General features: G+C 50.2%; 1 protein-coding gene across 5 annotated transcripts in view; it reads right to left on the minus strand.

Moving 5' to 3' along the window:
- LOC144805587 (uncharacterized) overlaps positions 1–16,995 on the minus strand; it is a 436,700-nt gene that overhangs the window by 373,180 nt on the left and 46,525 nt on the right. Inside the window, exon 4 of one of the 5 annotated variants that reach the window (XR_013605550.1) lies at positions 14,824–14,881. The exons of the other annotated variants lie outside the window; for them this stretch is intronic. The gene's annotated coding sequence lies outside the window, so the exon portion shown is untranslated. The remainder of the gene's footprint in view (positions 1–14,823; positions 14,882–16,995) is intronic. 5 annotated transcript variants of the gene reach the window in all.

A 16,995-nucleotide genomic window follows, 5' to 3' on the forward strand; every position in this document is an offset into this window, starting at 1 on the left:
GGGGCCCTTTGGCACGATTTGGCTCAACGCGTTGGCCCGGTCACTTGCCAGCTGGCTTGTGGTCCCTGTGCCGATGAACTACCGAAGAAGACTCGTGAATCTGGTTGCTCCAGATCCACACCAGCTCCCCTGAAAAGGAGCCCCGACTCTGACCTTCCTGGTCCGAGTGAGAAGCAATCTTCCGATCCTGCGTGGATTGCTCTTACCAAGGCTTGTTTGCTCCAAACCTGAAGCCGACTGCACCGACGGTGAGAGCCTGCGTGGGACAGATCGTGACCTGCTCCTGGACGTCGCAGATGCCCCAGAGCCCACGTGACAGCGGAGAGAAGCTCCTCGACGACCACCTGATTGCGCCCGACATTGCCTGGTTCCGTCCTGGTTCCACCCTGGTCACTGCTGAGTGACCCAGACTCTGTCCCCTCTGCTTTCAGGTACTCTACAACTTGAGTCCACCCTTGGACTCCACCGGACACTTCGTCTTCACCCTGCCTGCAGCCCTTTCAGCTTCAAGCACCAAGAGCCTGCGTGTCAAAACCCGACGCCACTTCGACCCTGTGCACCCACTTCCTGTGGGTGAGGTAACTTTGCTCCGCCGGTGTTCCCACACTGGTGCACACCTCTAGGGTCTGTGTGTTAAGTTTTGTTCCTCTAGGTTCAGCGGAAGTGTCCTTAAACTTTAACTATTTGACTTTTACGCACCATTGGTTAACATTGGTGCATGCGTGCGCTTTCCGCACATCTCCCGAATCCCGAGGGCCATTCCCGACTTCAGCATTGCTTGTCCTGACTGCTCCCAGCGATTCCCTAGGCCCTAGGCCTAACCACTGTTCGAGTGGCCTCTCTTATACCACTTGTTTAGTATATGGTTTGAGTGGCCCCCTGCCCTCATCCATAATTGTGCAACTTGTATGTTTAAACAGTGCTTTTTGATTTAACGCTTGTGCCCCTTTATTCATAAAGAATACTGGGGATTGTTTTTAGTAATAAACACATATATTTTTATAATATATACTTGTGTGGTGTCCTTTCATTTGGTATTACAGGATTGTATGTGGTAAAACAGCTCGCTTAACACGACCTCTTAAGTTAAGCCTTTAGGCTGCTTAGTCCATGCTACCCCTAGGATAGCTTGTCTAATAAGGTTGACTTACAACCAGACACCATAAGGGATTGTTTGGTCAGGTAGTAGGTGGTTCCAGAATTGGAAACATCCCCTACCAGGCCAACTTCTCACATTGGTGAGCAGCGGTGCGGATTTGAGCTTGCTGTTGTTTTACCATTGCAATCTTTATATCAAATTGAAAGATCACATCAAGTACCTCTAGGTACATATAAAATCAAAAGCTTAGCATATTAAGTTCTACTGAACTTAGTAGTTGTAGGTTGAAGGGATTAGCACACCCCTGACTACAACTCACTAGCAAGGTCCAGTAGGAAAACACTTAGTGTAGGTAAGTGCACCACTTACACCTCACTAGTAACCATGTCTGACACAGGAAAAGCCTCAGGGTCTGCTCCTGTGACAGTTGACCCTACCCAGGCAACTTTTGGATATGACAAACTAACCCGCAGAGACTTGATTGCCTTGTGCAAAGCAAGAGGGTTAAAAAGGGGCAGAAGCCCCACCTGCCTAATCCTGGTAGAAATCCTAGAACAGGATGACTTAGAGAAGGCAAAAGCAGCTTCCCTAGATACAGGAACTGGAGGGAACCCCCCTGCAGTTGATCCCCTTGAAGAGGAGGATGATGATGACTTGGATGAGGACTCAGATGTTGAGGACTTAGGAGTACAGGATCAGGGTAGCCAGGTTCCAGTTGGTAGGCTTAGCCAGGCCAACTTGGACCTACTGGGGAATGGAGAGGGCCAGCACCTCCCCAGAACCCAACATATGATTCTCCCAGGCAACAGAAGAGTGAGATCTCCCTCAGGGGACTCTCATCTTTCTAGTGCCTCCAGAGAATCAGAGAGAGGCATGAGTGCTTCTCAGAAAGCTGAGCATAGGGCTAGAATGAGGGCTGTCAGACTCCAGATAGAGAGAGAGGAGGTAGCCCTGAGTCAAGCTAAGCTTACCTTAGCTCAAGCTAAACTTGCCTTGGCAAGAGAGCAGAAATTGTGTGGCTTAGATGCCACTGGTGGCAGCAATATTCCAAAAGAGAAACCCAGGTCCTATGATAGTAGAAACCTGACAAAGATTGTGCCCCCCTTCAAAGAAGGGGATGACATCCACAAATGGATGACTGCTCTTGAGAGAGCCTGCATGGTACAGCAGGTTCCTGAGGAACAGTGGGCAGCAATCTTATGGTACTCCTTTTCAGAGAAAGGGAGAGATAAGCTCCTCACTGTTAGACATGAGGATGCAAACAATTACAAAGTCCTGAAGAGTGTTCTGATAGATGGGTTTGGCTTAACCACTGAACAGTACAGGTTGAAGTTCAGAGATACCCAGAAGACACAGACTCAGGACTGGACTGATTTTGTAGATTGTGCTACTAAGGCTCTGGAGGGTTGGCTACATGGCAGCAAAGTACATGACTTTACAGGATTGTATAATTTGATTATGAGGGAGCAGATCCTAAGTAATTGTCAGAACCAGCTCTTACACCAGCACCTGGTAGACTCTGATCTGACCTCTCCCCAAGAATTGGGAAAGAAGGCAGACAAATGGGTCAGAACCAGGATTAGGCCTAAGAATCAGGACAGTAACCAGAAGAAGGAGTCTACCAAGCCTCAAGATAAGGGTGGGGATAAAAATAAAGAAAAGACTTCCCCAGGGCCCCAAAACTCCAAGGATGGGGGTGGGTCCCAAGACACTTCTTCAACTGAGAAAAAACCCTATTGTTATCCCTGTAAACAGGTGGGGCATTACAAAACAGACAGCTGTTGTCCCAAGAATAACAATAAAGAAAATATACCTCCAAAGCCAGCTTCAACACCTCCTGTTACTGTCAGCAGTAATCCCCCAGGAAGTGGAAGCACACCCAGGAATCTGGGTGGGTTTACTTTTGGAAATCAGGTGGACCCTGGCCTATCCAGGTCCCCATCACCCAATGATCTTGTTTATGAGGCTGGCATGGGGTTTGCCAACTTCTCTGCTTGCCCAAATACTTTGAGCAAGTATAGACAAGAACCCATCATCAATGGTTTAAGAGTTGAAGCTTTTAGAGACACAGGGGCTAGCATCACCATGGTGGCTGATGGCATAGTCCCCTCTAAGCAACTTTTACCTGGTGCCACATACCAGGTAATAAACATTGATGGCATCCAAACAAATCATCCCATGGCAGTAGTAAGTCTCAGCTGGGGAGGTGTCACTGGCCCAAAGAGAGTGGCAGTGTCCCCAAACTTGCCTGTAGACTGTCTACTGGGTAATGATTTAGAAATCTCAGCCTGGGCTGGGGTTGAACAGGAAATCCATTCTAGAATGGTAAATTCCAATGGAAAGGTTAGTGGGGCTGTAATGGCTACAGCCCCAATTCAAGATGTCCTTCCTGAAAAGGTTGGTAGGGCGGAGATACTCCCTGCCCCATCTTTAGCAAAAGCTCTTCCTGAACAGAATAGCAAAGCTGTTATGATAACAGCAGAAACCCAAACTGAGTCTCCTCCTGAAAAGGTTGGTGGGGCTGTGATGGCCACAGCCCAAACTCAAACTGACACGTGTGTTGTGAAACCTGAAATGATGGATAACTCCACACAAACTGAGAGCATGGAGGAGGAAGAGAAATCTCCCCCTCACCAGACTTTAGGACAGGATCAGCCTCCTCAGGGAACTGATCTTACCCCTGATGAAGGAACTGCCCCAGAGGTGGTTGGGCCTAGCCTGACAGAACCTCTGATGTCAGTGGACCCTTCTCAGGTGGGACCCAGTCTGGAGCAGGTAACCTGCCCCTCTCTCCCTTGCCTTAGCCAGCCCAGGGCTGCAGAGGACAAGAAGGACAGTGAGACCCAGAGGGCCCCCTGTCAAATAAAGCACCCCCATCAAAAGATTAGGTGCACCAAAACTAGTAGCCCTAGTAAGGTGAAAACTTTAAAAACTCCTGAGGGAGCCCCCTTAAAAACAGTTAGGGACCTCCCCCAGATGGATTCTGTTGGGCACAGCCAAACCTGGGACCCAAAGGGCCCAAACCTGAACTGTCCCTCCAGCAAGCCAAACAGAGGGACCCAGCCTCCAGCTTTAGGTAGCCAGAGGTTGACCCTGAGAGCACTGTGCAACTCAGTTAAAGAAAGAAAGGCACACATGGTGGAAGATAATTGGAGGAAGCTAAGCCCTAAATTAGTAGAGCCTCACTTCAATACTCCATATCCAAACCAGCCTTTAACTTTGCATAAACACACCCAAGGTAGTGATTCCCTATGGTGGAGACCCTCTAATACCCAAAGGGTGAGGGACTGCTTAGTGGACCATGAGACAGGGGGTACCCATGCTAGTGCAGGTACTTCCTTATATGGCCACTCAGGCAATATAGGCTTACCTGGCCAAGGATAGCCTTATCTCCTTTCGTTTGGGGGGGGGGTTATGTAGGAAGGTGGCTACCTGACTATGGTTACCCCAGATTTTTTTTTCTGTGTTTAGCTGGGTTTTTGACTTAGTTGACCTGGTTCCCTGCTAATCAGGGCCCCAGGCCATCTGATCTCTCTGTAAAATGGATTCCATGTACCCTAGGTACATACCAATTGGAAATGGACTCCTTGTCAGCCCCTGTAGAATGCACTATAGGTGCACAGGGCATAGGGGCCACTAAGGCCTACCAAGGGCTGCAGCATATCTTTTGCCACCCCTGGCTGGTTCTTAAATTGACACAACTGGCTGATCACTCAGCTGGGGTAAGGTGGTGTACACACCCCTTGCTTAGATATAGTATACCTATGTCTAAACCTATATCTGGACACATGTAAACCTGTGAGCCACTCCTATAGACAGGCCTCACCAATCCTGGAGGCTGGGTGCATGGTTTTTATGTGAGATGGAGCTCTAGCATGAGCTGAGCCTGTCTGCAGCCGTCGGGAACAAATCCCTAAGCTGTTTCAGGATAATGCCATACCATATACTATGAAGTGCCTTATAATCCTCGCGGTTATTTAGCAACTCTGGTTTGGCTTTATCAAAACATGTCGTGTAAGGTGTCATACGCTTTGGAATACCATCCCCTCGCCAGTTCTGGCGACGGGGATGGCATTCCACCCCTCTAGAGGGGTAAGACATGTTACTTCACTTTAATGCGGTTGATTTCTCCAAAGGCCTTAAGATCCACAAAATGGATGCCTCTGCCACAGACAAATGTCTGGACCCCTGGAGCTGACCGAAACCCAGTCAAGGGGGTCCTGGACAAAGGGTTTCCTGTCACAGGAGGGTGTCACCGCCCTCCAGACAGGAGATAGTGTATTGTAGCAGGGAGGTTTGAAAGAAACCAGACACTGCCTGGGGCGCACAAGGCTGCCCCTTGCATAATCCGGCCAAACCGGTTCTGGGGCACTCCAGCCCTCGTGCCAGGGCGGCCTGGATCAAAGGAAGGGGGTGTATCCACCCACTTCCTGGGTCCCACCCATAGGAGGGGACCTAGCAGGTAATCACGCCCACCAGATTCGAATAAGAGTGGGAGCAGTGCCAATGCACATCAGATTTCCTGGAAGAAACATTTGAAACGATATTCTGGACCCTTCGCCCTCCATCTCAACGTGGAAGCCCGAAGAATCTCCCTTGTGGTCAAGGAGTGACCACCCTGCAGCAGCAGGCACCATCCAGCCCTCGACGTCTACTTAGTTGCAGTTCCCGCCGGAACTCGAGCGACTGAGATCGACGAGATCAAGCCTGCCCAGCTTCTAACAGCCCGATCCACAGTCCCTGCAAAGCTGAGACCCGTGGAGGCGACCGGAAGCGTGGGGCACGCCATCTTGAAGTGACCACGAGACGCTGACCGTGCAGCCCACGAGTGACCCTCGAAGCTGTACACCGGGGTTTGAGAAGCCCCCACCCTGAGCTACTCCTGAGCCGAAGTTCAGCCCTCCACACTCGACGAGTGCTGCGTGGGGCCCTTTGGCACGATTTGGCTCAACGCGTTGGCCCGGTCACTTGCCAGCTGGCTTGTGGTCCCTGTGCCGACGAACTACCGAAGAAGACTCGTGAATCTGGTTGCTCCAGATCCACACCAGCTCCCCTGAAAAGGAGCCCCGACTCTGACCTTCCTGGTCCGAGTGAGAAGCAATCTTCCGATCCTGCGTGGATTGCTCTTACCAAGGCTTGTTTGCTCCAAACCTGAAGCCGACTGCACCGACGGTGAGAGCCTGCGTGGGACAGATCGTGACCTGCTCCTGGACGTCGCAGATGCCCCAGAGCCCACGTGACAGCGGAGAGAAGCTCCTCGACGACCACCTGATTGCGCCCGACATTGCCTGGTTCCGTCCTGGTTCCACCCTGGTCACTGCTGAGTGACCCAGACTCTGTCCCCTCTGCTTTCAGGTACTCTACAACTTGAGTCCACCCTTGGACTCCACCGGACACTTCGTCTTCACCCTGCCTGCAGCCCTTTCAGCTTCAAGCACCAAGAGCCTGCGTGTCAAAACCCGACGCCACTTCGACCCTGTGCACCCACTTCCTGTGGGTGAGGTAACTTTGCTCCGCCGGTGTTCCCACACTGGTGCACACCTCTAGGGTCTGTGTGTTAAGTTTTGTTCCTCTAGGTTCAGCGGAAGTGTCCTTAAACTTTAACTATTTGACTTTTACGCACCATTGGTTAACATTGGTGCATGCGTGCGCTTTCCGCACATCTCCCGAATCCCGAGGGCCATTCCCGACTTCAGCATTGCTTGTCCTGACTGCTCCCAGCGATTCCCTAGGCCCTAGGCCTAACCACTGTTCGAGTGGCCTCTCTTATACCACTTGTTTAGTATATGGTTTGAGTGGCCCCCTGCCCTCATCCATAATTGTGCAACTTGTATGTTTAAACAGTGCTTTTTGATTTAACGCTTGTGCCCCTTTATTCATAAAGAATACTGGGGATTGTTTTTAGTAATAAACACATATATTTTTATAATATATACTTGTGTGGTGTCCTTTCATTTGGTATTACAGGATTGTATGTGGTAAAACAGCTCGCTTAACACGACCTCTTAAGTTAAGCCTTTAGGCTGCTTAGTCCATGCTACCCCTAGGATAGCTTGTTTAATAAGGTTGACTTACAACCAGACACCATAAGGGATTGTTTGGTCAGGTAGTAGGTGGTTCCAGAATTGGAAACATCCCCTACCAGGCCAACTTCTCACATTGGTGAGCAGCGGTGCGGATTTGAGCTTGCCGTTGTTTTACCATTGCAATCTTTATATCAAATTGAAAGATCACATCAAGTACCTCTAGGTACATATAAAATCAAAAGCTTAGCATATTAAGTTCTACTGAACTTAGTAGTTGTAGGTTGAAGGGATTAGCACACCCCTGACTACAACTCACTAGCAAGGTCCAGTAGGAAAACACTTAGTGTAGGTAAGTGCACCACTTACACCTCACTAGTAACCATGTCTGACACAGGAAAAGCCTCAGGGTCTGCTCCTGTGACAGTTGACCCTACCCAGGCAACTTTTGGATATGACAAACTAACCCGCAGAGACTTGATTGCCTTGTGCAAAGCAAGAGGGTTAAAAAGGGGCAGAAGCCCCACCTGCCTAATCCTGGTAGAAATCCTAGAACAGGATGACTTAGAGAAGGCAAAAGCAGCTTCCCTAGATACAGGAACTGGAGGGAACCCCCCTGCAGTTGATCCCCTTGAAGAGGAGGATGATGATGACTTGGATGAGGACTCAGATGTTGAGGACTTAGGAGTACAGGATCAGGGTAGCCAGGTTCCAGTTGGTAGGCTTAGCCAGGCCAACTTGGACCTACTGGGGAATGGAGAGGGCCAGCACCTCCCCAGAACCCAACATATGATTCTCCCAGGCAACAGAAGAGTGAGATCTCCCTCAGGGGACTCTCATCTTTCTAGTGCCTCCAGAGAATCAGAGAGAGGCATGAGTGCTTCTCAGAAAGCTGAGCATAGGGCTAGAATGAGGGCTGTCAGACTCCAGATAGAGAGAGAGGAGGTAGCCCTGAGTCAAGCTAAGCTTACCTTAGCTCAAGCTAAACTTGCCTTGGCAAGAGAGCAGAAATTGTGTGGCTTAGATGCCACTGGTGGCAGCAATATTCCAAAAGAGAAACCCAGGTCCTATGATAGTAGAAACCTGACAAAGATTGTGCCCCCCTTCAAAGAAGGGGATGACATCCACAAATGGATGACTGCTCTTGAGAGAGCCTGCATGGTACAGCAGGTTCCTGAGGAACAGTGGGCAGCAATCTTATGGTACTCCTTTTCAGAGAAAGGGAGAGATAAGCTCCTCACTGTTAGACATGAGGATGCAAACAATTACAAAGTCCTGAAGAGTGTTCTGATAGATGGGTTTGGCTTAACCACTGAACAGTACAGGTTGAAGTTCAGAGATACCCAGAAGACACAGACTCAGGACTGGACTGATTTTGTAGATTGTGCTACTAAGGCTCTGGAGGGTTGGCTACATGGCAGCAAAGTACATGACTTTACAGGATTGTATAATTTGATTATGAGGGAGCAGATCCTAAGTAATTGTCAGAACCAGCTCTTACACCAGCACCTGGTAGACTCTGATCTGACCTCTCCCCAAGAATTGGGAAAGAAGGCAGACAAATGGGTCAGAACCAGGATTAGGCCTAAGAATCAGGACAGTAACCAGAAGAAGGAGTCTACCAAGCCTCAAGATAAGGGTGGGGATAAAAATAAAGAAAAGACTTCCCCAGGGCCCCAAAACTCCAAGGATGGGGGTGGGTCCCAAGACACTTCTTCAACTGAGAAAAAACCCTATTGTTATCCCTGTAAACAGGTGGGGCATTACAAAACAGACAGCTGTTGTCCCAAGAATAACAATAAAGAAAATATACCTCCAAAGCCAGCTTCAACACCTCCTGTTACTGTCAGCAGTAATCCCCCAGGAAGTGGAAGCACACCCAGGAATCTGGGTGGGTTTACTGTTGGAGCTCAGGTGGACCCTGGCCTATCCAGGTCCCCATCACCCAATGATCTTGTATATGAGACTGGCATGGGGTTTGCCAACTTCTCTGCTTGCCCAAATACTTTGAGCAAGTATAGACAAGAACCCATCATCAATGGTTTGAAAGTTGAAGCTTTTAGAGACACAGGGGCTAGCATCACCATGGTGGCTGATGGCATAGTCCCCTCTAAGCAACTTTTACCTGGTGCCACATACCAGGTTACAAACATTGATGGAATCCAAACAAATCATCCCATGGCAGTAGTAAGTCTCAGCTGGGGAGGTGTCATTGGCCCAAAGAGAGTGGCAGTGTCACCAAACTTGCCTGTAGACTGCCTACTTGGTAATGATTTAGAGATCTCAGCCTGGGCTGAGGTTGAACAGGAAACCCATTCTAGAATGGTGAATTCCAATGGAAAGGTTAGTGGGGCTGTAATGGCTACAGCCCCAATTCAAGATGTCCTTCCTGAAAAGGTTGGTAGGGCTGAGGAACTCTCTGCCCCATTTTTAGCAAAAGCTCTTCCTGAACAGACTAGCAAAGCTGTTATGATAACAGCAGAAACCCAAACTGAGTCTCCTCCTGAAAAGGTTGGTGGGGCTGTGATGGCCACAGCCCAAACTCAAACTGACATGTGTGTTGTGAAACCTGAAATGAAGGATAACTCCACACAAACTGAGAGCATGGAGGAGGAAGAGAAATCTCCCCCTCACCAGACTTTAGGACAGGATCAGCCTCCTCAGAGAACTGATCTTACCCCTGATGAAGGAACTGCCCCAGAGGTTGTTAGGCCTGGCCTGACAGAGCCTCTGATGGCGGTGGACCCTTCTCAGGTGGGACCCAGTCTGGAGCAGGTAACCTGCCCCTCTCTACCTTGCCTTAGCCAGCCCAGGGCTGCAGAGGACAAGAAGGACAGTGAGACCCAGAGGGCCCCCTGTCAAATAAAGCACCCCCATCAAAAGATTAGGTGCACCAAAACTAGTAGCCCTAGTAAGGTGAAAACTTTAAAAACTCCTGAGGGAGCCTCCTTAAATACAGTAAGGGACCTCCCACAGGTAACTTCTGTTGGGCACAGCCAAACCTGGGACCCAAAGGGCCCAAACCTGAACTGTCCCCCCAGCAAGCCAAACAGAGGGACCCAGCCTCCAGCTTTAGGTAGCCAGAGGTTGACCCTGAGAGCACAGTGCAACTCAGTTAAAGAAAGAAAGGCACACATGGTGGAAGATAATTGGAGGAAGCCAAGCCCTAACTTAGTAGGGCCTCACTTCAATACTCCATATCCAAACCAGCCTTTAACTTTGCATAAACACACCCAAGGTAGTGATTCCCTATGGTGGAGACCCTCTGATACCCCAAGGGGGAGGGACTGCTTAGTGGACCATGAGACAGGGGGTACCCATGCTAGTGCAGGTACTTCCTTATATGGCCACTCAGGCAATATAGGCTTACCTGGCCAAGGATAGCCTTATCTCCTTTCGTTTGGGGGGGGGTTATGTAGGAAGGTGGCTACCTGACTATGGTTACCCCAGATTTTTTGCCTGTGTTTAGCTGGTTTTTTGACTTAGTTGACCTGGTTCCCTGCTAATCAGGGCCCCAGGCCATCTGCTCTCTCTGTAAAATGGATTCCATGTACCCTAGGTACATACCACAATTGGAAATGGACTCCTTGTCAGCCCCTGTATAATGCACTATAGGTGCCCAGGGCATAGGGGCCACCAAGGCCTACCAGGGGCTGCAGCATATCTTTTGCCACCCCTGGCTGGTTCTTAAATTGACACAACTGGCTGATCACTCAGCTGGGGTAAGGTGGTGTAATCACCCCTTGCTTAGATATAGTATACCTATATCTAAACCTATATCTGGACACATATTAACCTGTGAGCCACTCCTATGGAAGGCCTCATCAATCCTGGAGGCAGAGTGCGTGGTTTAATGTGAGATGGAGCTCTAGCATGAGCTGAGCCTGTCTGCAGCTGTCGGGAACAACTCCCTAAGCTGTTTCAGGATAATGCCATACCATATACTCTTAAGTGCCTTATAATCCTCGCGGTTAAATAGCAACTTTGGTTTGGCTTTATCAAAACATGTCGTGTAAGGTGTCATACAATTTGGAATACTATCCCCTCGCCAGTTCTGGCGACGGGGATAGCATTCCACCCCTCTAGAGGGGTAAGACATGTTCCTTTACTGTAATGCGGTTAATTTCTCCCAAGACCTTAGATCCACAAAATGGATGCCTCTGCCACAGACAAATGTCTGGACCCCTGCAGCTGACCGAAACTCGGCCAAATGGGTCGTGGACAAAGGGTTTCCTGTCACAGGAGGGTGTCACCGCCCTCCAGACAGGAGATAGTGGAGTGTAGCAGGGAGGTCTGAAAGAAACCAGACACTGCCAAACCGGTTCTGGGGCACTCCAGCCCTCGTGCCAGGGCGGCCTGGATCAAAGGAAAGGGGTGTATCCACCCCCTTCCTGGGTCCCACCCATAGGGGGGGACCTAGCAGGTAATCACGCCCCCCAGATTGGAATAAGAGTGGGAGCAGTGCCAATGCACATCAGATTTCCTGGAAGAAACATTAGAAACGAAACTCTGGACCCTTGGACCTCCATCTCAACGTGGAAGCCCGAAGAATCTCCCTTGTGGTCAAGGAGTGACCACCCTGCAGCAGCAGGCACCATCCAGCCCTCGACGTCTACTTAGTTGCAGTTCCCGCCGGAACTCGAGCGACTGAGATCAACGAGATCAAGCTTGCCTGCCTTCCAACAGCCCGATCCACAGTCCCTGCAGAGCTGAGACCCGTGGAGGCGACCAGAAGCGTGGGGCACGCCATCTTGAATTGACCACGAGAAGCTGACCGTGCAGCCCACGAGTGACCCTCGAAGCTGTGCACCGGGGTTTGAGAAGCCCCCACCCTGAGCTACTCCTGAGCCGAAGTTCAGCCCTCCACACTCGACGAGTGCTGCGTGGGGCCCTTCTGCTCCATTTGGCTCAACGCGTTGGCCCGGTCACTTGCCCGCTGGCTAGTGGTCCCTGTGCCGACGAAACTACAAAGAAGACTCGTGAATCTGGTTGCTCCAGATCCACACCAGATCCACACCAGCTCCCCTGAAAAGGAGCCCCGACTCTGACCTTCCTGGTCCGAGTGAGAAGCAATCTTCCGATCCCGCGTGGATTGCTCTTGCCAAGTGTTGTTTGCTCCAAACTTGAAGCCGACTGCACCGACTGTGAGAGCCTGCGTGGGACAGATCGTGACCTGCTCCTGGACGTCGCAGATGCCCCAGAGCCCACGTGACAGCGCAGAGAAGCTCCTCGACGACCACCTGATTGCGCCCGACATTGCCTGGTTCCGTCCTGGTTCCACCCTGGTCACTGCTGAGTGACCCAGACTCTGTCCCCTCTGCTTTCAGGTACCCTTCGACTTGAGTCCACCCTTGGACTTCACCGGACACTTCATCTTTAACCCGCCTGCAGCCCTTTCAGCTTCAAGCACCAAGAGCCTGCGTGTCAAAACCCGACGCCACTTCGACCCTGTGCACCCACTTCCTGTGGGTGAGGTAACTTTGCTCCGCCGGTGTTCCCACACTGGTGCACATCTCTAGGGTCTGTGTGTTAAGTTTTGTTCCTCTAGGTCCAGCGGAAGTGTCCTTAAACTTTAACTTTATGACTTTTACGCACCATTGGTTAACATTGGTGCATGCGTGCGCTTTCCGCACATCTCCCGAATCCCGAGGGCCATTCCCGACTTCAGCATTGCTTGTCCTGACTGCTCCCAGCGATTCCCTAGGCCCTAGGCCTAACCACTGCTCGAGTGGCATCTCTTATACCACTTGTTTAGTATATGGTTTGAGTGGCCACCCGCCCTCATCCATAATTGTGCAACTTGTATGTTTAAACAGTGCTTTTGATTTAACGCTTGTGCCCCTTTATTCATAAAGAATACTGGGGATTGTTTTTAGTAATAAACACATATATTTTTATAATATATACTTGTGTGGTGTCCTTTCATTTGATATTACAGGATTGTATGTGGTAAAACAGCTCGCTTAACACGACCTCTTAAGTTAAGCCTTTAGGCTGCTTAGTCCATGCTACCCCTAGGATAGCTTGTCTAATAAGGTTGACTTACAACCAGACACCATAAGGCATTGTTTGGTCTGATAATAGGTGGTTCCAGAATTGGAAACATCACCTATCAGGCCAACTTCTCACACACGTCAAGGCATGGGCTTCACAAGGCAGTGCAGTAGATGTGGTGAAGATTAATGAGTGGTCAGCCCACGTCAAAGGCATGGGCTTCACAAGTTAGTGCAGTAGAGGTGGTGAAGATTAATGAGGGGTCAGTCCACGTCAAAGGCATGGGCTTCACAAGTTAGTGCAGTAGAGGTGGTGAAGATTAATGAGTGGTCAGTCCACGTCAAAGGCATGGGCTTCACAAGTCAGTGCAGTAGAGGTGGTAAAGATTAATGAGTGGTCAGTCCACGTCAAAGGCATGGGCTTCACAAGTCAGTGCAGTAGAGGTGGTGAAGATTAATGAGTGGTCAGTCCACGTCAAGGCATGGGCTTCACAAGGCAGTGCAGTAGAGGTGGTGAAGATTAATGAGTGGTCAGTCCACGTCAAAGGCATGGGCTTCACAAGTTAGTGCAGTAGAGGAGGTGAAGAGTAATGAGTGGTCCGTCCACGTCAAAGGCATGGGCTTCACAAGTCAGTGCAGTAGAGGTGGTGAAGAGTAATGAGTGGTCAGTCCATGTCAAGGCATGGGCTTCACAAGGCAGTGCAGTAGATGTGGTGAAGATTAATGAGTGGTCAGCCCACGTCAAAGGCATGGGCTTCACATGTCAGGGCAGTAGAGGTGGTGAAGATTAATAAGTGGTCAGTCCACGTCAAGGCATGGGCTTCACAAGTCAGTGCAGTAGAGGTGGTGAAGGGTAATGAGAGGTCAGTCCACGTCAAAGGCATGGGCTTCACAAGTTAGTGCAGTAGAGGTGGTGAAGAGTAATGAGTGGTCAGTCCACGTCAAAGGCATGGGCCTCACAAGTCAGTGCAGTAGAGGTGGTGAAGATTAATGAGTGGTCAGTCCATGTCAAAGGCATGGGCTTCACAAGTCAGTGCAGTAGAGGTGGTGAAGATTAATGAGTGGTCAGTCCACGTCAAAGGCATGGGCTTCACAAGTCAGTGCAGTAGAGGTGGTGAAGAGTAATGAGTGGTCAGTCCACGTCAAAGGCATGGGCTTCACAAGTCAGTGCAGTAGAGGTGGTGAAGATTAATGAGTGGTCAGTCCACGTCAAAGGCATGGGCGTCACAAGTCAGTGCAGTAGAGGTGGCGAAGATTAATGAGTGGTCAGTCCACGTCAAAGGCATGGGCTTCACAAGTCAGTGCAGTAGAGGTGGTGAAGATTAATGAGTGGTCAGTCCACGTCAAGGCATGGGCTTCACAAGTCAGTGCAGTAGAGGAGGTGAAGATTAATGAGTGGTCAGCCCACGTCAAAGGCATGGGCTTCACAAGTTAGTGCAGTAGAGGTGGAGAAGATTAAGTCCAAGATTATGGCACGCCGAGTGAGTAGGGTCCGTAATCTTTTGTTGCAGTCCTCAAGTCTTTAAGTCTGATAATAGTTTTGCTACTTCCATATCTAAAAAATCTTCTCCACGATAATTATAATCCCCAAGCAGAAGAAATGTTTGTGATGACTACACATAAGTCGCTAAATAAAATAGTCAGGTTCCAAACAACTAGTCTGCTAATTTGCCCCTACAGCTCTGGATGTGGGGCTTGAAAGACTTACTCTGCTCAATCGGGGAAGTCCTGCTGCAGATCGGGATGTCAAAAAGATACAGCACAGTCTATAAAAAAAACAAAGATTGTATATACAATAAAATCAGAAGCAGCCAAGTTTTTGTCTTTAAAAGTATTAAGAAGTACTAATGCTCTATTTTCATTTGCCTGCAAGGTCCGCTGTGTATTCCTTATATATTTCTCTGAGAGAAAGAACGAGTGACTGAGCGAAAGGGCTATAGATTTGTTACCAGAATTCCTGGAGGGAGACGGGGAAGTCATGTTTGGTGGCTGCCAAAACCATTTTCTACCTTTCTAGGTTTAGGGATGCTTATAGTTTTGTTGCTTGCTGTTGCATTATTTTTCTGCTTTACTGAGGGTATCTGACCCGTGGAAAATGCTGGTGGCCCACACTATTGGGTATTGGATGATTGGATGGAGCGGAGGACTTGCACCCTGTGGAACTGAAGGCATGGAGGAAGGAGATTCAGGGTGTCGTATAGGGAGATCTTGGCTCTAGGGGGACAAGCCGGGGAATTGGCTCATAGTTCTGGGTCCTGTGGGGAGCTGGAAGGGGGGGGGAAGTGTGTGGGATTGCATTGGTGTGAGTGGGGGCTGTTGAGTGGCTGTATGGGGTGGCCGTGCACGTCCTGGCACCGGCAGAGGGAGAATGGGGTGGCATTATTGGTTGTTGTTGTCATCTTATTCGTGGGTGGGGGTGGGGGGAAATGTTTAGTGGGGGTTTTGAAGTTGTCAGTTTTTGGGGGGAGGGACGGTATGGAAATGGGTACAATCATTGGCATTGTGGGTACTGTACTACAGGTTTATATGTTGTTGATCAGGAGTGCCGGATTGCTCGTCCCTGGCACTCAATGGGCCTGGCGGTGGTGGACCGCAATAACTGTACAATACGGCCCGAAGGGGCGTAATCTTCAGACATGGGTCTTAAATTCCTAACTTGGAATGTGCGCGGCTTGGGTACTTGCACCAAGAGGCACCGGGTCCTTTCCTTTCTCCGGAGACATGGCGTCTCCATTGCGTGTCTTCAGGAGACACACCTGGACGAAGAGGGCGCCCAGCGATTGTCCAGAAAATGGAGAGGCCAACTATTCCATTCCTCCCTCTCCACCTATGCTAGGGGGGTCCTGATCTGGGTGGCTCCAGGGGTACCCTGCGGAGTTCAATATGTTGAGGCAGACGTTGAGGGCAGATTTCTAATGCTGAAGGTTAAATTGGATGGTAGGGATTTTCTGATTCTCAACTCTTATGCGCCAAATATAGATGAGCCTGGTTTCTTTTCCCGCCTACAGGATCTTGTGATCCCGGACCTCGATGCGCCCCTTCTCTAGTTAGGGGACTTTAACTGCGTGTTTGATCCGAACTTGGACCGGCATCCCCCTCGCGCTGGCACCAAACCGCGTATGTCGGCGCGCCTTAGAGAAGTAATGCAGAATCTGGGAGCTGTGGATGTGTGGCGAGCAGCCCATCCCACGCAGAGGCTCTATACTTGCTATACCCCAACACATAACAACCATAGCAGGCTTGACCGAATTCTTGCGGCCAATATCGCAGCGTCTCTCTCGTTGACAGTCACCCACCAGGCCCGTTTCCTCTCGGACCATGCCCCGTTAACATGCGTGGTGCAATGGATAGATCAGGCGACACGACCCCGAACCTGGCGTATGCCGGCGGACATTCTGCAGGACCAGGTTGGGAGGGATCATGTGGCCACAGCAGTAACGGACTATATAGACCTGAATTGGCACAGCGGTGAGTTGTCCTACTCTACTAAGTGGGAGGCCCTGAAAGCGGTGGTACGCGGCGCCTGTATGGGCCTTACCTATGGGGTCCGGAAGCAATTGCTCCGCGACCTGCAGGATGTGGAGGAACTCCTCAGGCGATGTCAAATTCTACCTAACCCAGATGACGTGGATCGGGAGGCCGAGCTGGCGGCCCATGTGTCCGTGTATGACATCCTTACGCGTCTTGATAGATTTACTCTGGGTCAGTATAGACAACATCTTCACCGTGAGGGGGACAAGTCGGGTCGCCTACTTGCCTGGATTCTTCGCCGTGAGTCCGCACCAGAGAGGATAGTTGCCCTGTGGAATCCGGCGGGGGACGTGGTGCACTCGGAATCCGATATTCTCGTGACCCTCAAATCCCACCTACAGGCAGTTTA

This window comes from Lissotriton helveticus, assembly GCF_964261635.1.
Source record: "Lissotriton helveticus chromosome 1_1 unlocalized genomic scaffold, aLisHel1.1 SUPER_1_unloc_15, whole genome shotgun sequence".
NCBI lineage: Eukaryota > Metazoa > Chordata > Amphibia > Caudata > Salamandridae > Lissotriton > Lissotriton helveticus.